The 23,228-nt window shown below is 36.5% G+C and overlaps 1 protein-coding gene across 4 annotated transcripts in view; it reads right to left on the bottom strand.

The window, feature by feature from the left end:
• RAP1A (RAP1A, member of RAS oncogene family) overlaps positions 1 to 23,228 on the bottom strand; it is a 79,008-nt gene that overhangs the window by 32,674 nt on the left and 23,106 nt on the right. The gene's annotated exons all lie outside the window — the stretch shown is intronic.

Raw genomic sequence — 23,228 nt, forward strand, 5'->3', positions numbered from 1 at the left:
CACTGTTTCTTAGTAGTGGCCACTTACTGGGTCTCTGTCCTTTGATGCTAAACAGGATAAAGAGAATTCCTTTTCTGAAGTCTGTATTCCTCAAATATTTGAAAACAGCTGTTCCCCCCCACACATCCTCTTTTTTAAAAAAGCAGTCTTATTTCTTTTTTCAAACGCTAAAGTTTCAAATTCTGTAATCATTCTGGTTTCCTCTGCAAAATACTTAGTTCTTACTCTCTCTTAAGATAAAAGCATTATGTGCTAATTAGGAGTATTAGCAGGCATTACTGAAAAGCTTAAAAAAACAAAAAAGCAGTCTCTGTATCCCCTTCACTTAAAACAGTTACTTCAAACTTCTAGCTTCTTTGAGTATTTTCTTCCATATTTTCTAAATAAGGTATTTATACTACTATCTCTTGGTTTTTAGTTTTAGGTATTGCTATTATGGTAGATGAGAATTTTAGTGCTCGTTAACACACAGCAAAGTAGTATATTAAGATTACATGTCCTTTTTCGTAGAACTTGTGTTTATTCTGGAATTCTCTATCAACGTAATTTTCCAACCAACTTGTCAGATAACCTATCAATTTCATTCCCCTCCCCTCCCCACCCCTCACCCTTCATAGAGCTTGTTGAAATCTGTGTCAGTTGCTCTCTCGACTTGCAGATGTCTGTCAACCTAGGACTGTCTTATGTATTCGTTTAGAACACTGTGCTTCAAAATGCCTATCCACAAAGTGCTATCACTACCATTTGCTACTGCTCCTCCAGAAAATAAGGAACTTGCCCCAATAAATCTTCTTTAATAAGCACACTGTTTAATTCAGTTGAACAGTATGAATATGTACTATAGGGCTGGTAACAAGTTTTTTATTTACAGAGAAAGAAAAGAAACACTCAATTACAGATCATTCTCAGTATTGTGCCACCACTTTCTGGTACAAGCATCCAAAACTTATCAGTAACACTTTTTAAAAAAACAATTTTACAAACACAAGGTTTCTACAATTGCTTATGTTCTTGCAATTCCTTACTGATACTTCCCCACTTCTTTATATATTAAAAGCGAACATAAACTCTATTGTTTTAAAAGGAATTAATTCATCCGTCAATTATCCCCAAGTAAATCCACCAAAATCTTAAGATTATATGACTTAAGTAAAATATAACTGAGACAACCATCCCATTCATTGCACCTTTGAAATTCTCCAAAAATTCAAGTAAAGGATTAAAATATTTAATACAAGGCCGTCTGGGTGGCTCAGTAGGTTGAGCATCTGACTCTGGATTTTGGCTCAGGTCATGATCTCATAGTTTGTAGGTTCCAGCCCTGAATCAGGGTCTGCACTAACAGCACAGGCTATGCTTGGGATTCTCTGTCCCTCTCTTTCTCCCTCTCCTCTGCTTGCTATCTCTTTAAAAAAAAAAAAAAATTTAAATCCAATCCTCTTAATTCAGGAGAGCAAATTTGACAAGTGGTCTTGAAAGGCTTACTATACTACTGTGGTAACCTATGCAATCATCCACCATTTCAAATTATTCTGCAAACAAAAATTTACTTAGGTATACTTTTGTGTAATGATGTCTATGTATCTGTGGTTGTAGCTCCTCTTTCATTCTTATTATGTCCCCCCCTTTTTTTAACAATCTTATCAGGTTTGTCTTCTAGCAATCAACTTTTGGCTTACCGTAAGCTTGTTTTATGTTTCTTCAATATCTGCTTTTATGCCTATTACTTCATTCTTTTCTTTATTCTGTTCTTTTCCTAACTTAGATTGGATGCTTGGCTCTTTAATTTTCATTTTTCTTTTCTAATTAACATCTCAGACCCTCCACCAGGGATCATTTTCCTTCTACCTGAAGTGTGTCTTTTTGAAGTTGTCTTAGAGATGTTCTATTGGTAGTAAAATCTCTTCAGTTTTCATTTATCTAAAAACTTTATATTACCTATATTCTTAGCTCTAAGAGTTATTTACTCTCAGCACACTGTAGTTATTATTCTCCTTTCTTTTGGTTTCAATTTTCTTTTTCATAAATTAGCCTAATTGTAGATCTTCTGAAAATAATCTGTATTCTCCCTCTGGCTCTTTTTTTTTTTTTTTTTTTAAAGATAGAGAGCCAGCGGGAGAGAGGCAGAGAGAGAGGGAGAGAGAAAATCTTAAGCAGGCTCCACGTTCAGCACAGAGCCCAATGCGGGGACTTGATCTTATGACCCTGAGATTATGACCTGGGCCAAAATCAAGCGTCAGATGCTCAACCAATTGAGCCACGTGGGCACCCCACTCTCTGGCTATTTTTAAGATCTTTCATTGTGTGCAATTTTAACTATGAAGTTGGGTTTAGATTTTTATTAACCTTTATGTGACTTCTTACATTTGTATCTTTTTGCAGTTTTATAAATTCTCAAGCATAATCTCAAATATTCTTTCTACATCACTTTTCTTCCTATGTGGACTCTGCTTAAATTTGTTGTATTTTCTCATGCTCCTCTTCTATTAGGACACAGACTAGGCTGCTATAATAAGAGACCCTAGGGTGGCTTAAACAAAATTCAAACTTCTTCTCCCTCATATGAAAGTCAGAAGGGATATAGTCCAGGGGGCAGTTTACTAGTCAGCTAAGTTCTCACATCTTGTTGCTCTACTGTCCTTAGAGTATTGCCCTCTCCCACAAGCTAAAAATAGTTTACTACCATGTACACATTCCAGTCCACGGGAAAAAAAGGTATATCCCTTTCCTTTTATAGGCATATCCTATAAGGTTAAAACCTACGAGGGCACCTGGGTGGCTCAGTAACTTCAGCTCAGGTCATGATCTTGTGGTTTGTGAGTTCAAGCCCCACATAAGGCTGTGCACTGAGAGTGCAGAGCATGCTTCAAATCCTCTGCCTCTCTCTGTCCCTCCCCTGTTCATTCTCTCTCTCCAAAATAAACAATTAAAAACAAAAAAAACCTATGCACGCATAACTTCCACTTACATCTAAATTAGCAAAACTCTGTCACATAGTCAAACCTCACTATCAGAAAGGTAGTGAAATGAAAGCTATAGCTGGACAGCAAAGGATCCAACTAATACATCCATAACTTAGTAAGGAATCAAGGAAAACTAGAGATTTCGAATTCTCTTTTCTTCGCTTGCATATTTCCTCTCCCTGTCGCTTTATTTTGGTTGCTTTACTCTTTAGATCATCTTCCAGTTCTCTAACTCTCTAGATTAATCTGTTATTAAAGCTATCTATTAAGCTTGAATTTTTTAATTTATATTATTTCTAGAAGTTCCCCCTTCCTTTGTCTTCTGGTAATTTTTCATAGTCTCATTCTCAGAAGCAATATACTGAAATGTTTTAAAGCCTGAACTTAGGATCCATACTGCTGGCCAGAATTCTGCTCTACCACTTAGTGACCTCTGACTACATTTTTCCTCCTGAACATTTCCTACTGGAAATGCCTCTCATTAACAAAAGAAGGGAGAGTATCATAGTACCCAAAAATATCCCATTCTCTGTGTCTTTGGGTACTGATATGCACTGTGGCATCCAGGAGTTATTTTAAAAGAGTAAATGCCTCTCTTTTAGCAACAGCATAAATCATCAAAAAGAGCATCAACAGGAACCTCTTTTTACATGTATCACCATCTACTTAGTAAAACAAATATTCTTCAGCAACTCTTATCATAGGCAAATAACACGTTTTGCAAACCACGAAAAAAAATGTTAGAGGCAGTGACCAGTATTTTCTAGGTTGACAAAAATTTTTTTTCCTGAAAAGAGAAGGTTTACAGATAAGGTTTACTAATTTATGCTAAGTATAGCTAATTACATCAATTCTGTAAACTAGATACATTTCCATAAATAGAGGTATTTATTCTAACATTATTCTCTTAATGGCACTGACACATAAATTATATAATCATAATTTAAAAATTTAAGACTAACCCACCAAAAGCAAGCCACAGCTAATGAAAAAGTATGAATTTCGAAAAATCGGTAAAGCAAAACAGCATAACTATCACTAAATTTCTGATATCTTTATCCTTTAAAGATGACTTCATTTCTTATCACCAGCTGAAATGTTATGACCTTTCACCAAAAGAGAAAATAAAATGATGTGACCAACAACTAAACTTCACATAGTATTATTTACAAAGCTCCTTCCTTTTATTGTTCATCAAAATCAAATCCATTATCCCAATTTTATTTTTATTTAAAAAATTTTTTTTCTTTAATGTTCATTTATTTTTGACAGGGAGAGACAGAGCATGAGTGGGGAAGGGGCAGAGAGAGAGAGACACACACAGAATCGGAAGCAGGCTCCGGGCTCTGGGCTGTCAGCACAGAGTCCGACGCGGGGCTTGAACTCACAAACTGCGAGATCATGACCTGAGCCGAAGTCGGACGTTCAACCGACTGAGTCACCCAGGTGCCCCTCCATTATCCCAATTTTAAAGATGAGGAAACCATACTAGGTTTAACTTGGATTAAATGACTTAGGCACAAAATAACTAGAAGGCTGTCCCAATTTTAAATGCCATTCTCTTTTCAATGTATCATGCTCTGTTATATAACACCACAACAATAATATAATAGCATACACCTACTGAGAGTTTACCACATGCCGTGCACTGTTTTAAGAAATCCTCACAAAAAGCTTGTGAGGTAGGAACTAGTAATTTGCCCAAGCCATACATCTAGAAGAGAAGCCATGATTCACACTTAGCAGCCCAGTTCCAGAGTTCACACTCATTAACCAACATGCTAACTTGCTTCTATACTCACGTATGTACATGGAAACTTGTAAATGCATAGACTATCTTTGGAAGGAAACTTTGGAGGAATGAAGGGATATGGAAAGAAGGGAGATTTTTCACTGTATGTCTTGCGTGCATTTCTTGAAAGTCTGGCCAGAGGACGGGTAGAGAGTACTGCAGACATGGAGTTCCATTTAAAAAGGCAGACTCAGGAAAATGAAGAGTCTAATGAAAAAAACTATTTAAAAAAGGCTAGGTGGCTGAATATTCTCAGTGAAAGGCAGTGAGGCAGTGGGAAAGGAATGAGTATAGTCATTGTTTGAACAATAAGCTAGTAAACTACCAAAATCCCTGTTTGATATCTTAAGAACTTGCTTTCCTAACAGTGGGGGAAAGCCACCTAAGGCTTTTGAGTAATTTGAGGAAAGGAAGAAAAAAAAAAAAGCTCGATGAGAATTGTGTAGGTTGGAACAAAGGAACGAGAAACTGGAGCAGGGAGATCAGTTAGGAGAGCAAGGAATGGGCTGGGATTGGAGATAAAAGAAGGTTAATCTTAAAGGGCATAGTTCAGCAACGTTGCTGTGAACATCAAATAAGATAATGCATATATAGCCCTGGCAAATATACTTGCCATATAATGCCTGGCAAATATTATCCACTAAAAAATAACTACTACTATCGCTGCTTTACTACTGTAACTAGAGTGTTACTGGTATTTTGACAAGAATTGTGGAAAGGTAATATAAAACAAGAGTGGACAGGGGCGCTTAGGTGGCTCAGTCGGTTGAGTGTCTGATTTCAGCTCAGGTCATGATCTCACAGTTCGTGAGTTAGAGCCCTGCGTCAGGCTCTGTGCTGACAGCTCAGAGCCTGGAGCCTGCTTCAGATTCTTTGTCTCCCGCTCTCTGTTCCTCCCCTGCTCACACGCTGTCTCTCTCTCAAAAATAAATAAAGATTAAAAAAGTAAATAAAGTAAATAAAATAAAACGAGTGGACAGCACTATGAGATTAGGAATCCCAAATGAGGAGGCAGAATAATAAAATTTATTGACTTTGAGTTTTATTGAAGGGTCCACAGCTCTTTGAAAACCATAAACACAGAGGGGGAAGTAGAGACCAAGGAACCCAAAATTAACACCCCTGATTGAAAGGGAAGATCTTTTTGCTGGCATATCTGGATCCAAAACCAAACTCTATAAATTGTGTGAGCCTGGACAAGTTATTTGCCCTGATTGATATGCAATTTGTGTATCAACAAAACAAATCTGGATTAAGATAACTTCACTTGTTTCTGATAATTAAACAATATGACATATTTTAGGTACATATAAAATAAAATACGTAGCATGGGACAGGTTAAATGTTTTTCCCTCCTAAAGTGAAACAAATAGAGGATCAACATTCTGGTTTGATGAAAATATTGCCACATTAGAAAACTACTGTTAGGATCCTAGTTTATTAGTTTGTTTGCTTTAAGAACTTTAATCTATCTTAGCATGGCTAGAATTTCATGAGTTTCTGATTCTCATAAACTGTGAAGCTCTACAGTTTCCTGCTGTCAGAGGTTGCTGGCTTTGTGACAAGAAATAACACAGGCAGCCATCTTTGTCTTTTAAAACTCCTGGTGAGGACAATCTTAGTCCAAATCAACTTCTTAATTTTTGAGATAAGAGGAAGTCAGAAAAAATATAATCAAATTATTTAAATTTTTAAAAAATGTTTATTTTTGAGACAGAGACAGAGCATGAGTAGGGGGAGGGGCAGAGAGAGAGAGAGACACACACACACACAGAATCTGAAGCAGGCTCCAGTCTCTGAGCTGTCAGCACAGAGTCCGACGTGGGGCTTCAACTCACAAACCGTGAGATTATGACCTAAGCTGAGGTCGGACACTTAACTGGCTGAGCCACCCAGGCACCCTATAATAAAATTATTTAAAGTCTTGTTTTCATGAGAGATGAATCAGTTTGATCAGGCCTAGAAACTGGCCATTCAAATAAGAATAAATAACTTAATTAGGGATCTTTAATTTTGTGCCTAACATGAAGAAATCTACAAAAAGATAGAAGACTATTGATCTTCTAGGATTTATTTTAAAGAGTTAAAACAATTTTATTTGCTCATAATGGAATCAGATGAGATTTTATAAATGAGAGATCCTAATCTGGCAATAAGGAGTTACAAATCGCTGGCCACGTATGTTTATAAATGGCTTTTTCATAAGAATCAAACATTTCCAAACATTTTTTCTGTATGGCCATCAACCCCAGGTTGATAAGCTACCATCAGCTTATACCAGGATTACTGTAATAGCCTCTCATCTGGTTTCCCCACATCCAATTTTTCCCTCTCCAATCTTTTTTCCACAATGAAGCCAGAACGATCAGTATAAAAAGATAAATTTAATCATGTTACTGACCCTCCTCCCAAATCCCTCTAATTAAGATACTTCAGTTTTTTTCCACTACCTTTAAGTACAAACCAAAAATGTTAACATGGCCTACAAGGGTCTGCACAGTTGAGTCTCTAACTCCTACCTAGCTTCACCTCACAATACACTTCCTCTCATTCTCAATGCTCCAGCCAAACTGGCTTTAATATTCTCCAGTGTGCCATGCTCTCTCCTGCCAAAGACACAGGCTGGCTGGTAAAGTGTTTTGGAAAAATATTACAGAGGAAAAGGAAGACAGAGAGTTCATAGGGCATGGAGATTTACAATTAGAAAAAAATGGTATTTGGGGTGCCTGGGTGGCACAGCTGGTATAAGCGTCCAACCCTTGATTTTGGCTCAGGTCATGATCTCGTCGTCTGTGAGTTCGAGCCCCACATAGGGCTCTGCACTGATGGTATAGAGCCTGCTTGAGATTCTGTCTCTCCTTTTCTCTGCCCCTCCCCAGCTTGTGCTCTCTCTCACTCTCAAAATAAATAAACTTAAGAAATTTAAAAACAGGGGTGCCTGTGTGGCTCAGTTGGTTAAGCGTCCAGCTCAGGTCATGATCTCACAGTTCGTGGGTTCGACCCCGCATGGGGCTCTGTGCTGACAGCTCAGAGCCTGGAGCCTGCTTCTGATTCTGTGTCTCCCTCTCTCTCTGCCCCTCCCTGCTCATGCTGTCTCTCTCTGTCTCTCAAAATAAAGAAATGTAAAAAATAAATAAATAAATTTAAATTTAAAAATAAAAAAAAGAAGTGATATTTGAACAAACACCTAGAGGCAATGGGAAGTTAGACAATGGAGTTATGCAGATCTCTGAGAGGTCTGCTGACTTCCAAAGAGAAAGAAGGGCACCCTAACAGGAGTGCAATGTGATTAGTAGGAGATAAAGTAAGAGATAGCTAAATATAGACTTTCAGGCCATGGTTAAGACTTTGGCTTTTACTTGGTGTGAGATGGGAAATCACTGGCTGGTTGTGAGGAAAGGATGACAGATTCCCACTGAAATTTTGAACAGGTATCCTGCTGTTGAAATGAAGGAGGAAGTCAAGGACAGAGGTAAGGAGAACTATGTGAAAGCAAATGAAACAACCCAAAAGATGGTAACCTGGACCAAAGTAGTAGCGGTGGAGTGGTAAGAATTAGTTATCTTCCAGATACACTGGGAAGTCAGGGCCGAAAGGAGTGAGGAGTTGGAAGGAAAAAAAAATGAATAATTAACAGAAAAATAATAAGCAAAAGATAATAAATAATAAGACACCAAACCACAGATCCAAAATATTCAGAGAACATCAAGCAGAATAAATACTGAAAAACTACACCCAAGCATATATTCAAGCTGCAGAAAATCAAAGACAAAAAGAAAATGTTGCAAGAAGCCAGAGGTGAAAAAACACTTTACTCAAGAGGAGTTAAGGATGAAAATTTCATCAAATTTCTCTTCAGAAATTACACAAGTAGAGAGAGTGAACTATTTAAGGTGTTGAAAGAAAAAACTCATCAAGCTACAATTCTGTATTCAGCAAAATTATCCTTCAAATGAAAGATAAATACAGATGTTCTCAAATAAAAATTCCAGTAGACCTGCCCTGCAAGAAATGTTAGAAATTCTTTAGAAGGAAGGAAAATGAGTTAGGTCAGATTACATGGACATAAATATGAACATATAAAGGTAAAATAAAATCTTTTATTTTTCTTATCATTAATTGATCTAACAGATAACAGTCTGGAATAATAATAGCAACAATATATTAGGTGACTACAGCTTATGGATAAATGAAATGAATGACAGCAATATTATAAGAGATTGGTGGGAGGAACTAGGAATACTGTTATAAAGTACCTGTAATGCCTTGTGAAGTAGTATAGTGTTATATGAAAGTGGACTTGGATTAGCTGTAAATGTGTATTTTAAATTCAAAGGCAACCACTAAAAAACAAAAAATAGTATAACTGATATGGTGAGAGAGGAGAAAAATGAAAGTACATAAAATGTTCAATTAAGACCAGAAGGCAGCAGAAAATAAAGATTAAAAAAGAAAAAACAAGAGCAATGAACAGAAAACAGTTAACAACTATGGTAGTCATTATTTTTCTTAACGTTTATTTATCTTTGAGAGAGAGAGAGAGCGAGCATGAGCAGGGGAGAGTCAGAGAGAGAGGGAGACACAGACTCCGAAGTAGGCTCCAGGCTCTGAGCCGTCAGCACAGAGCCCGACGTGGGGCCCGAACCCATGAACTGTGAGATCATGACCTGAGCCGAATTCGGGCACTTAACCAGCTGAGCCACCCAGGTGCCCCAACAGCTATGGTAGCTATTAATCCAGCATATCAAAAATCACTTTAAACATCAATGGTCTAAACACATCAGTTAAAAGAAAGACTGCCAAGTGGACCAAAAAACAAGATCCCACTATATGTTGCCTATAAGAAACCCACTTTGAATATAAAATACAGACAGATTAAAAGTAAAGGAGCAACGGGGTGCCTGGGTGGCTCAGCTGGTTCAGCATCCAACTCTTGATCTGAGGTCTTGATTACAGGGTCATGGAGCCTACTTTAAAAAAAAAAAAGAAGAAGAAACAAGTGAAGGAGCAAGTAAATGGAGCAAGAAATACCATGCTAATCCCAATCAAAAAAGAAACAGTTGGAGTAGCTATACAATTTCAGACAAAGCAGACTTCAAAGAAAGGAAAATCATCAGAGATAAAGAGTGATATTATATAATGAAAAAGGAGTCAATTCTCCAAGACATAAAAATCCTTAAAGCATATGTGCCCGACAACAGAGCATCAAAATATAGGAGACAAAAACTGATAGAACAGCAAGGAGAAATAGATGAATTCACTATTACACCTGGAGACTTCGACACCACCTTATCAGTAATTCAGAGATTTAGCATGCAGAAATCAGTAAGGACGTATTTGAATGAAACAATACCATCAATCAATTGCATCTGATATTTATAAAATACTTCATCTAACAACAAAACACATTATTTTCAAGTGCACATGGAACATTTACCAAGACAGACTATCATCTATAATCTAGACTACACGTCTCAATAAATTTAAAGGCATTTAAGCTTGTTATACAAAGTATGTTTTCTGACCACAATGGAATTAACCTAGAAATCAATAATAGAAAGACATCAAAATCCCCAAATACCTGGAAACAAAATGACATATCTCTAAATAATCCATGATTCAAATAAGAAATTAAAATGGAAATTAGTATTTTGAACAGACTGAAAATGAAAATACAACACACCAAAATTTGTAGAATAGGGAGCCCAGAAATCAACCTTTACATAAATGGTCAAATGACTTGACAAGGTTGCTAATACCATTCAATGAGGAAAAGGCAGTCTTTTCAACAAATGGTGTTGGGAAATGGGTATTCACAAGCAAAAGAATTAAGCTGGATTCTTATCTTACAGTTTATACAAAATTAATTCAAATGGATCAAAGACCTAAATGTAAGAGCAAAAGTATAAAACTTTTAGAAGAAAACATCAGGGAAAAAACTTCATGACATTAGATTTGGCAATGATTTCCTGGATATGACATTAAAAGCACAAGCAACAGAAGAAAAAAGATAAATTAGAGTACATCAAAATTTAAAACTTCTGTGAATCAAAGCACACAACCAACAGTGTAAAACAGCAACTGATGGAATGGAAGAAAACATCTGTGAGCCATATATCTGATAAGGTGTTAATATCCAGAATACATAAAGAACTCCTACAACTCAACAACAAAAAAACCAAATAACACAAATAAAAAATGCACAAAGGACTTAAATAGACATTTTTCCAAAGAAGATAAGATACACAAATGGCCAGTAAGCACATGAGACATTCAACATCACTAATCATCAGGGAAATGCAAATCAAAACCATAATTATATATCACTTCAGATCCATTAGGATGGCTATTATCAAACCAAAATAAACGAAACAAACAGAAGAGGAAACCAGAAAATAATAAATACTGGTAAGAATGTGGAGGAATTAGAACCCTTGTGCACTGCTGGTGGGAATATGGAAAACAGTATGGCAGTTCCTCAAAAGATTACATATAGAATCATTAACATATGATCCAGCAGTTCTACTTCTTATGTTCTTTATTTTATTTTTTGAGAGAGCCAGTGAGCACGTGAGTGGGGGAGAGATGCAGAGACAGAGAGAATCTTAAGTAGGCTCCATACCCAGTGGAGCCTGAGACAGGGCTCAATCCCACAACCCTGGGATCAAGACCTGAGCTGAAATCAAGAATCAGCCACTCAGCTGACTGAGCCACCCAGGCACCGCCCCGCTCCTCTCCCCATCCCCCCAAAGCCAGCAGTTCTATTTCTGGATATATATCCAAGATAACTGAAAGCGGAGACTCAAACAGATATTTGTAGTACATCCATGTTTACAGCGGCCATTATTCACAGAGGTCAAAAGTGGAATCAACCCAGGTGTCCATCAACAGATGAATGGACAAACAAAATGTGGTATATACATGTGATGGTATATACATTCCTTCCTTAAAAGGAAGGAAATTGTGACACATGATACAACATGGATGAACCTTGAAAATATTATGTTAACTGAAAAAAGCCAGTCACGAAAGAGCCAATACCGTATGATTCCAAGGTACATGAAATACCTAGAGCAGTCAATAGTCCAATCTATAGACAGGAAGTAGAATGGTTGTCAGGGGCTGGGAGGAGAAGGGAATGCGGAGTTAAGTATTTAACGGACACAGAGTTTCAGCTGGGGAAGATGAGAAAAATTCTAGAGATATATGGTGAAAGGTTTCACAAAAATGTAAATGTACTTTACTGAACTGGACACTTAAAAATGGTTACAATGGTAAATTTTGTATTACGTGTATTTTATCACAATTTTTAAAAATATATAATTCATCACACTAACTTAAAAAAAAAAACCCTTAAGTAGAGCAGTCAGCAAAGGAGGACAAGCAACAGCCAGTGAGGTAGGGGAAACCATGTGTGTGGCTTTAGAAGACAGAGAAGAAAACATGTGAAAGAAGTGATCAACTGCTAAATGCTGCTGCTGATTCCAGGAAGAGGAGGGCTGGGAACTGACCACTGGGGGTCACTGGAGACTTGAACTCATTTCAGTGGACTAACCTAGGGACAAAAGCCCGTCTGGATTCAGGAAAGAGTGAGAAATCAGAAACAACTGTAGAAAAAATTTTTAGGAGTTTGCTGAAAGAATAGAGAAATGAGTAGTCACTACTACAAGGGAAAGAGGATTTGGGTTTAAGAGGTCTTTTGTGTTATTTATTCTATTTTTTCAGTAGGTAGACAGTCAAATACATCAAACATTTGAGAGCTACTCAGTAAATGTTTGTCCAGAAGAAACTATTTATTCTCAAGACTTAAGTTTCCCCCTGACACTAGAGGTTAGTGCAATTTTGAATCATACTTTTTTCCAAACCCTCCAAACATTATGTCATCATCTTTTCCCAAGGGCATTAAAATTTTTAATGAAACTCTTCAATAATAATATTGTAATAAGTGTATAATAATTTAACTATTCTTTTGGCTGGATATGTCCAGATGTTATTATAGATAATGATGCAATGAATATTTGTGCACAAACTTTATCCAAAGTTATCATTTTTTTCTCTGGGTTACATTCTCCAATGGATCGTTACTAGATCTAAGATTAGGTTTTTCATGGAGACTACTGGGGTTTATCATTGACATTTCCCTCAGAAATATGTGGTTCCCATTTCACTATATCCCTAACAGCAGAGTTTCAACTTAGTTTTAAATTTAAGTGTTCTTGGGGCGCCTGGGTGGCTCAGTCGGTTAAGTGTCCGGCTTCAGCTCAGGTCATGATCTCACAGTTTGTGAGTTCGAGCCCCGCATCAGGCTGTGTGCTGACAGCTCAGAGCCTGGAGCCTGCTTCAGATTGTGTCTCCCTTTCTCTCTGCCCCTCCCCTGCTCATGCTCTGTCTCTGTCTCAAAAATAAATAAATTAAAAAAAAAAATTTAAGTGTTCTTAGTTTAATTGTATTATCAAAAATGTATTACCCTAAACTTAAATTTCTTTGATTAACTTCTGAAGTTAACCTATTTTTCAGATATTTATCATTCACATCTTTTCTCTTTAGCTAACTGCCTAGTCTTTCCTCATTTGTCTTTGAAAAAAGTTATTTTTCCAATCAATCAGTCTTTTCTGCTTATTTATTAAGGACAGCCACCCTTTTGATTATTCCAGGTTTTCCCCCTAGGTGTGTTGCTTTTAATAGTTTATCATATCCAAGTTAATTTTTGTTACTATGTTAAATCTATGTTTTCCTTTGTCATCTTCCCTTCCTAGTTCATAATTTGGTTTATAAGTGCTAAGGACTGGGTGTTAGTGGATTAAAGTAAAAGACTGGATTTAGGAATGAAAGTTCTGTTGTAAAGGGCATAGAAGAAAATCTCTTGTGCTATCGATACCTGGATTATTGTCTGGTTTACACTTAAATGAAAGTTTAGAAAATTTATAAATGTATGGCCAATAAATAAGTATATAATAAAATCTGGTGAAAGCAACTAGATAAACAAGACTTGGATTCAGAACACCAATAATTAAGTGCTGGCTCTACCACTTATTAAGCTGGAAGACTTTGGACTTCTTTTTTTTTTTTTTTTTTTTTAACATTTATTTATTTTTGAGACAGAGAGAGAGAGCATGAACAGGGGAGGGTCAGAGAAAGAGGGAGACACAGAATCTGAAACAGGCTCCAGGCTCTGAGCAGTCAGCACAGAGCCCGACGCGGGGCTTGAACCCACAGACCGCGAGATCATGACCTGAGCCGAAGTCGGACGCTTAACCGACTGAGCCACCCAGGCGCCCCAAGACTTTGGACTTCTTAATCTCACTCAATTCTCATGATCTATAGTAACAGCACAACACTTACTGAGGGCTTACTATGCATCAAGCACGATTCTAAGAATTTTACTTCTGTAACATTCAAATATCACTCTACAAGATTACAAACACCATTTTGCATAAGAGAAAACGTATAACCCAGACAGGTTAAAATAACTCAAAACTCATACACAATTAGTAAATGGCAAAACCAGAATTCGAACCTAGGCATTTTGTTTGATTCCAGTACCCCCATCCTGCCTCCAAATCACTCTATTATTATTATATGGCCTCTTTCATCTTTAAAATGGGAATGATACTATCTATCTCACAGGTTGTGGTGAGAGGATTAAATGAGGGGATATACAAGAAAGAACTTTATAAAGTATCAAGTGGCAAATATAAGGAACCATATTATTAAGGATTTTTGTGAATAACAAAAAAATCAGATACTATGTATGACTTAAAATTGGTTACAAACAAAACAAGCAAAAAAAGGAGAACCTTCTCACACTGCTGGTGGGAATGCAAACTGGTGTAGTCACTCTGGAAAACCGTATGCAGGTTCCTCAAAAAGTTAAAAATAGAACTACCTATTACCCAGGAACCACACTACTAGGTATTTACCCAACGGATACAAAAATACTGATTCGAAGGGATACAAGGACCCTGATGTTTATAGCAGCACTATCAACAACAGCCAAATTATGGAAAGAGCTCAGACATCCATCGACTGATGAATGTATAAAGAAGAAGTGTTATATATGCACAATGGAATATTACTCACCCATAAAAAAAGAATGAAATTCTGCCACTTGTAACAACATGGATGGAGACTGAGTATTATGCTAAGCAAAATAAGTCAGAGAAATACAAGTACCATACGATTTCACTCATATGTGGAATTTAAGAAACAAAACAGATGAATATAGGGTATAAAAGAAAAAGGAGGGGCAAACCAGAAAACAGACTCTTAACAATAGAGAACAAATAGGGTTACTAGACAGGAGATGGGCAGGGGAGGTGCGGAGGGGCTAAATGGGTGATGGGTATTAAGGAAGGCACTTGTGATGAGCACTGGGTATTGTGTGTAAGTGATGAATCACTCAATTCTACACCTGCAACTAATGTTACACTACATGTTAACTAACTGGAGTTTAAATAAAAGCTTGAAAAAGAAAAAAAAAGATGGTAACAAATTCCTCAAAGCATATACTGAGAACTAAAATCCTTACATACAGTAACCTGTTAAAGGTACCATGGAGCCCTTAGGCTCTTGCTTTCTGGCTGGAATAAAAAATTCCTGCCTTAGCCTAGAAGAATACACAATTAGTTCCATAAAAATGATAGTGCAAAGCATGATCCCTAACAAGACAAATCAGTTAAATATGCCAGTTTACAAACCTCATGAAAACAAATTCAAGTGGTCTTTCTTCCTCTTAGTCTTGCCACTCCTTCATCTCTGGTCAAACACCAAGAACTCGGTTTATACCCCTCCCTAAGATCTGTAATGCCACACCTACCTACCTACCTACCTTCCTCTGTTTCTATCCAAACCCTCCACGCCCTCTGAGGTGCATTTAAAGCCCCAACTTCAAAGTTGTATCAATCGATTTGTGCCTATAGTCTTCTCTTCTTTACCTGACCTCTCATTACTTCTTTTATAAAACTACTTAGTCTCCAGTTACATTTTCTTTTGTTGAGATATAATTCACATAACATAAAATTCACCATTTTAAAGTATATAATTCAGTGGTTTAAATTACACTCGCGAGGCTGTGCAACCATCACCACTAATTCCAGAACATTTTCATTGCTCTAAAAAGAAACCCTACATCCAGTGGTAGTCACTCCCAATTTCCCCACCCAGTCTCTGGCAACCACTACTCTATTTACTGTCTCTATGGATTTGACTACTGTAGACATTTCTACAAATGGAATAATAGCATTTGTGATAATTTGTGTCTGGCTTCTTTCACATACAATGCAAGGTTCGTCTATGTTGTAGCATGTATTAGTGCTTCATTTATTTTTAAGGCTGGATAATAATATTCCATTGTATAGCTATACCACATTTTAGTTATTCATTTATCAGCTGATGGACCTTTAGGCTATTGTGACTAATAATGTTATGAACAAGTTTTTATGTGAACATGTTTCTAATTCTCTTGAGTTTATACCTACAGTGGAATTGCTGGGTCATATGGTAACTCTATGTTTAACATTTTTGAAGAACTGCCAGATTGTTTTCCATAGTGGCTATACCATTTTACATTCCCACCAGCAGACCATGAGAGTTCCAATCCCTCCACATCCTTGTCAACACTTGTTACTGTCCAGTTTTTGATTAAAGCTATCCTAGTGGGTATGAAACGGTATCACGTTGTGGTTTTGGTCTGCCTTCCCGAATGTCTCTAGCTACACTTTATCTTATGCAATACATATTCCCCTAATTCACAGTCAGCAAATGTTTTCTGTAAAGAGCCAGACAGTAAATATTTTTATTTTTGCTCTGCAGATCACACATGGTCTAAGTCACACATTCTCCTGGGTTTTTTTGTTTGTTTTTTTAAACAACAAAAGCAAATACCATCTTAGCTTGATTGCCATACAAAACCAGGTCTTATATTGTAGTTTGACAACCTCTACTTTGTGTCATAATTAGTGTTACCTTCTCTTGTATCAATGTCAACTTTGTTGAAAGCAAGTTAAGAACTATTTCGTATTCCTTCATAGTGATTTGTATACAGCTCATGAATACAAGAGCAGAAGATCTAAAATTACTTAAACTGAACTTCTTACACAAAGAATGTCCTCAATTAAAAAAAATATATGTATCTCCCCACAGGTATTTACACAATATAAAGTACACTAGTTTTTAAAATGATTCCAGAAAGTAAAAAGTCATTTTTTCTTTTGAAATTGGTCAGCTTGACTACAAGTACCATAAGAATCAGAGAAAAAAAGTCTTTCATAATGCCCTCTGAAATCAAAATTATATTTATAGTTAATTTACTTATTAAAATAACTTTCTAGCATCAAATGTATTTTAAGGGAATACTTCCAAATCAAGTATCTCTAAATCCTATACCTACAAATAAGATTAAAATTATAGTAATATACTTCGGCAGAAGTTGATATATAGTAAAAAAAAAAAAAAAAAAAAAAAAAGTGAAACCGTAACAAAAGGTACATATTTCTAGCAAATGTGAAAATCCAGTAATTTCAACAATTTGAATTTGATGTTCTGGAAATTATAGGTTGACCATTATAGAAGGGATTGGTTCTACAAAGAAACTCTTTGATATAGTACAATGAAAACTAATATAAGAGACAGCAGACATAACTATTTATCTCTGGGCAAGTCGCTGAACTTCTTTGGAGCCCAGATTTCTCATCTTTACAAGTAGGAGTGATTCCATCTGTCCTACCTTTTTCACATAACTGTGAAGATCAAATGAGACAAAGTTTATAAAAGTTTATAAAAAGCACTCTACAAATAACATTACTCACATATTGTTAGAAGAATTAAGCAAAACCAAGCTTTGATTATTAAAATAAGTACAAACAAGAGTTCCCTGGATCTTCATAGATAACAAGCAATTCTCCTAATGGTCCCAATGACATCAATGGACACTATGGTGACTCATTTTTTTAAAGACTAATAGAGGAATGGAAATCAGCACAAACTGGTCTCACATTCTGAATAGCATAAAGGTTAACCAAGTGCATAAAAGTATTCAGACCGGTTTCCCAGGTCTCAGGAATCTAACACAACATTTTGCATCTTTAGCTTACTCTAGCTAAAAGAAAAATGTACTAAATATTCCTTTAAACACTAAACAGCCTGCTAAAATTCAGTGGAAACCAAATAGTAACCTCAAAAATCAAGTCAGAATCCATAGTAAAGTTCTGATGAAGAGAAAAGAAGGGATAATAGAACAATGATAATATCTAATATTCCATGCTAAGTGGTTCATATGGACCATACCATGTGATTTTCATGGCCTAAGGTAGAGTTACCATTATATCATATTATAGCTAAAGAAAGTGAGGCTAAGAAAAGTATCTTAACCAAAGATCACACAGTAATTTGCATAGCTGGGATCAGAATTCAGGCAACATGATTCCAATGCCCACATTCTTAACCTCAACTCTATGCTGTCTTCCTAAATTGTTTACCAGATTTTATTTTCCATAGTAAAAACAAAACAAGAACAAAATTTTTAAAAAGGCAAAATTTCCAGATGTGTGCTTCATCTCATTTTCTTTCCATGTCCAACTACTACAAAACTGATAAAAAGTAGTCAATGGCCAGAAGACTATACAAAATAGGGTGATGAAATGAAGCGTTGAGATAACATATCTTGTATGTACTCATTCTAATATCAGCTTCTATTTAATTTTAATTCAAAATTAAGCCTTGTTTCAGCAGGTTTCTTTGTTCACAGTGGCTCAATTCTTTTAAGAAAACCCATTCCAATGGGTCTGAAATGTGCTAGAATACCTGCCTCAGAGAAGGAGCACTTCAAATATTTGAAATACTGTTCATTGACAGAAATGACCACCAAGAAATACTTATTATCACCCAGGTCCACCCACATTCCATCAGCATAACCAACTGATCCCACCTCCACTTTCCCTACTCCCGTTTTTACTTATGTATATATACATCAATGCAAGGTCTGGTACATACTGAGTCTGCATGTTTACAGAAATCAATATATTACAACAATCTCCTTGAAAATGCAATTCCGATCAAAGCTTTAAAATACTTCCAACTCTGAAAATTACTTTGAGTACAACATTTCTGCCCAGAAAATTCTGACTAGAAAGAAAACTAATCCTGCTAAATATTTGCTTAATAGTAGTATCTAACTCTATTTTAAAGTTAGGGCTGAATGAATTACAGCTTTTATCTTTCTTTTACCTAAAGAATATCGTACAAGGAGAAAATAACTCCCAAATCTTGCATTTGACAACAATATGTTGAAAGACAGCGACCAGAGGTCACAAACATGGAAACATTTAAGGATATTAAGAGTTGCCAAAGAAGCAACATTTAATAAAAAAATTAAAATTACAAAAATAAAATGCAGGGTTACAAGAACAATCTTTAAATTGTCATAAAAGAAATATTTCCATGATATATGATAAAATTTCCAAACAACCACATACACAAAATACCACAAATAAATGGAAACAATAGCACAGTTAAGCAGTGCCTTTGTCATGAAACACCAGAAAATATGATTATAGAGGAATTTCTATGCAGAATTCTTGACAACAAGTATACCAGATATTTTCACTGAAAAACAGAATTCTCAATATAGAGCAAACTAAAAGACCAATAGGTTACCTACAACATTCATACACATTCACAATGATTAGAAATTTCTCAGTATCTAGACTGATCTTAATCCTTTGGTAGATATGAAACTATCAGAACAACAGCATATATAAATTGCAAAATCTGAAAAATGCTACATACAAGTAAATTACAAAATTACCAACTCTTAACAATTGTGTTTGAGTCTAATGCTTTCGGACTCACATAATTTTCAGTGTTCTTCAAAAATGAATTATAATATTTTATTGATAAAAATTTACCAATTTAAATAACTTCATATTAGTTAAAAGATACCAATCAATAAGAACTATTAAAATTCTCTGAGTATAAAAAAAAACTTAGAGGCCTAGATCTGGACTAAGCTTGTTAACTGGGAAAAAGTATTTAGAGTCAAATCAAAAACCACTTGAGTACAGGAAAAACATTAAGTATTACTAAAGTCTTGAGGGTCAGGGTTCAAAGGCAGATACTACAATTAAACATATATGACTAAATTTCCTAGAGGCTAAAATCTTAACATTTAGATCTAGAGCCCTGTTTCTAACAATGCCTTTTACTGGCTAGACGTAAATAACTGATTTATTTGCCTAAATCAATCTAAGGCATACTGAGCCCAGCAAACATCAAACTTAACTCAGTATCTGGATTAATACCGGGAAAAAAAAACAGTATTACAGTGGTCCCTAATCTTACAAATATCCATTATGTTGATCTACTACAAATACATGGCAGTGATAAAAGAAAATAAGACCAGTTGACTAAATTTAGTAAGACAAAAATATTATAATGCCTTTGTGCAAAGTGTTAGTTTGATTAATTTATCAATTGTATGGCCTCTAGGTAACAACAACCATTGGAAAAAGCCAAACATTTTTCCAAAAGCCAATTCTATGTTGAGAAGTGGCTCTACTCTGAGGCATGCATTCATTTTTTATTCCTTAGTCTGCATTTGCTGAAATGTATTTACAAATTGGGCACCAAGTTCGGGGTGCGGGGGGAGGGTGGGTGAAGGAAAGAAAAGGAAATCTGAAAGACAGATACATGCTGTCTCTCCAAATCAGAACAAAACCTCTCTAGCTCTAACTGGCAGGGCTCCCCTACTAAACAGCAGCAGTGCAGTGGACGCAAACACACTGGAGTGAAAAAGCCTGCCAAATTAATGTTATGAGAGCAAAGAGAAAGAGTAGAAAAAATTTGGTCATTTATTAAAGGTTCTGTCAAAACTAGGGTAATGAAGCATACAAAAGGAAACGGAGAGGTTTACTTTTACAAGAATATCTTGTTATCAGCACACAAAAGTGAAGCAAAAAGAACTGGGCAGTCCAAATACAATTCATGAAAAAGGCTCCTGATCATTAAGAATTATTAGTAAATGTCTAAATTAATTTCCTTTTTTTCAATACCTGGCCTGGTATAAATCGTTGTGTCTGTAATCCGAGGAAAATCCCACAGCACAGGTTTCCCACCGTACTAAAATAAAATCTCAGACACGTCGATCCCTTCATCATCTCCCAACCTATCAGCTCCTCTCCTTCTCTCCTAAATCTAGATTCCAAGAGCGGTCATCAGTGTAGCTTAGTAGCTAAGCATAGACTTTGGAACCTAACTTCTGGGTCTGAAGTCCAGCTCTGTCACTTACCTGCTCTGTAATCGTAGGCAATGTCTTAACCTCTCTGTGCCTCAGTTTCATCATTAGGATAACAGTGCCTACTTCAGAGGGTTACTCTGAGTAAATAAGTTAGTATCCCTAGTGCATATGTATAAATGTGCCTAGCACAGAGTATGGGCTCTATATGTGTCCGCTCTTCATCATAATTATACCCTTTTGAGGTTAGTCTTTGACCAGCTACCTCTATTCTGTGTATTCCTGTGTTTCCCCCCAAATCAGCCAATGTAACATCAACCATGAATGAATCTTAAAATCTTTCTTCATTGCAGGAGACAACACCATTATGTAACTGACATCACTACGACACATTCCTGGTCTGAAATCTCACCTGGACCTTCAGTATTGCACATCAATCCTCTTACCAATCATTGTTATACTTCCTCCCTCATTCCCTCCCCCCCTTACTAGTATCAAGTCCAGTCACTATCATCTTTTTTCCTCAAGTCCCACTCAGAAGATAAAGTCCCTCCTCACATTTAAAGGTCAATCCCTCTACCTGCTCTCTACTAATCCCTCTGCAATCTTCTGTCACGCAAGCTAGAAACATGCATGCCCATGTACAATCTGTTCCCCAAATATGATCCATAGCTAAGTCCTGTGGATTTTACCTCCTAAATATTTCTTAAAATTGTTTACCCTTTTCATGCCTATTACTTGTTAATCAAAGCACTCATCATCCCTTAACCAAGTATTTCCATGAGCAATCAGAGATTAAGGAGAATCAAAAAACTGCAACATCAGAAGCTGAGGGAAGAGCAGTAATACTGACATTCTTTTTTAGCCTCCACCCAGCCTTACACCCCTTGAATCTATCCTCCAATGCAAGCCAGAACGATTTATTTAAAATGCAACCCTACTGTGGTTCCCCTGCCTAAAATCCTTGAACAGTATATACCACCCTCTCCCTATGAATTCTTAACCATTCAGGTTAAGAGACTAGCCCTTCTTCCCATCAACCATGGATGTACTTCAAAAGATAGGAGAAAAAAAACCTTTTTTTGTTTTTAAGACTAAATATAATTTTCTGAAGAATAGAAGAGGATCCAAAATTTGGTCCAAAAATTTCAATTCTCATGGAGTCTACGACTCCAAAAAGGTCCACTCTTCTAGAGGACTTAGGACCAAGCTCATTAACAGGGCCTGTAAAGTTCTCCATGATCTGGCCCTGGTCCATGTCAGCTTCACCAGCTGTCCCTCTATGTGGGCAGATATCAAGAATTGGTGAAGTAGACATCTGTTATTTTTGCATGTCTAGTATCCCTTCCTCCTTCTTTTGGTAACAGCATCCTGACTCTCTGTTGGGAAATAACCCATCTCCCTCACTGCAGTTTTGGTGGAACTGTCAATCAAGATGCCCCACCCTCCAGTGGGCAAAGGAGATCTCTTACCCCTCAAGGTAGGCCATTCAGGCAGATTTTCCTAAGAAGCTGAAATTTGAGGAGAGTGATATAAAGGCGGGAAATGGTTAAAGTAGATTCATTCTGACTGTGCTACGCTAAAGACGCTGTTTATTCCTGCTACCTAGGTCTCAAGCCCTGCACACTGACTGCCCTGGTGCTTCTTGAGGCTTCCTGAGGCCTGCATGCTTATTTTTTTCTTACATTCTATTATTCAACATCCTTCAAATACACGTATTTTTCTGCTTAAATTAACCATTTTAGCCATTTGTTCATCCTTTTACTGGAAAAATATTTATTGAATTACGTGACGGTTAGCTGTAGGTGTCACTTGGCTAGGATACAGTAGTATCCAGTTACACAAACAAACACAGAATCTAGGTGTTGCTGTGAAGGTATTACGTAAATGTGGTCAACATCTAACATCAATTGACGTTAAGTGAAGGAGATTATCAATAATGTAGGGAAGGCTCCATCCAATCAGTTGAAAGCCTTTAAGGGCAAAACTGAGGTTCCATGAAAAAGAAATTCTATCATGTGGCTGCCAGAGAGTTTCCAGCTGCCCTACCCTATAAATTTTGGACTTGTTAGGCCCCACAACAACATAAGCCAATTTCTTGAAATATATCTCCCACTACACACACACACACACACACACACACACACACACACACACACTTATTTATGCATATATGCATAAATAAGTGTGTGTGTGTGTGTGTGTGTGTGTGTGTGTGTGTGTATCCTACTGGCCTGTTCTTTGG

Source organism: Panthera onca, chromosome C1 (genome assembly GCF_046562875.1).
Source record: "Panthera onca isolate mPanOnc1 chromosome C1, mPanOnc1 haplotype 2, whole genome shotgun sequence".
Lineage (NCBI taxonomy): Eukaryota > Metazoa > Chordata > Mammalia > Carnivora > Felidae > Panthera > Panthera onca.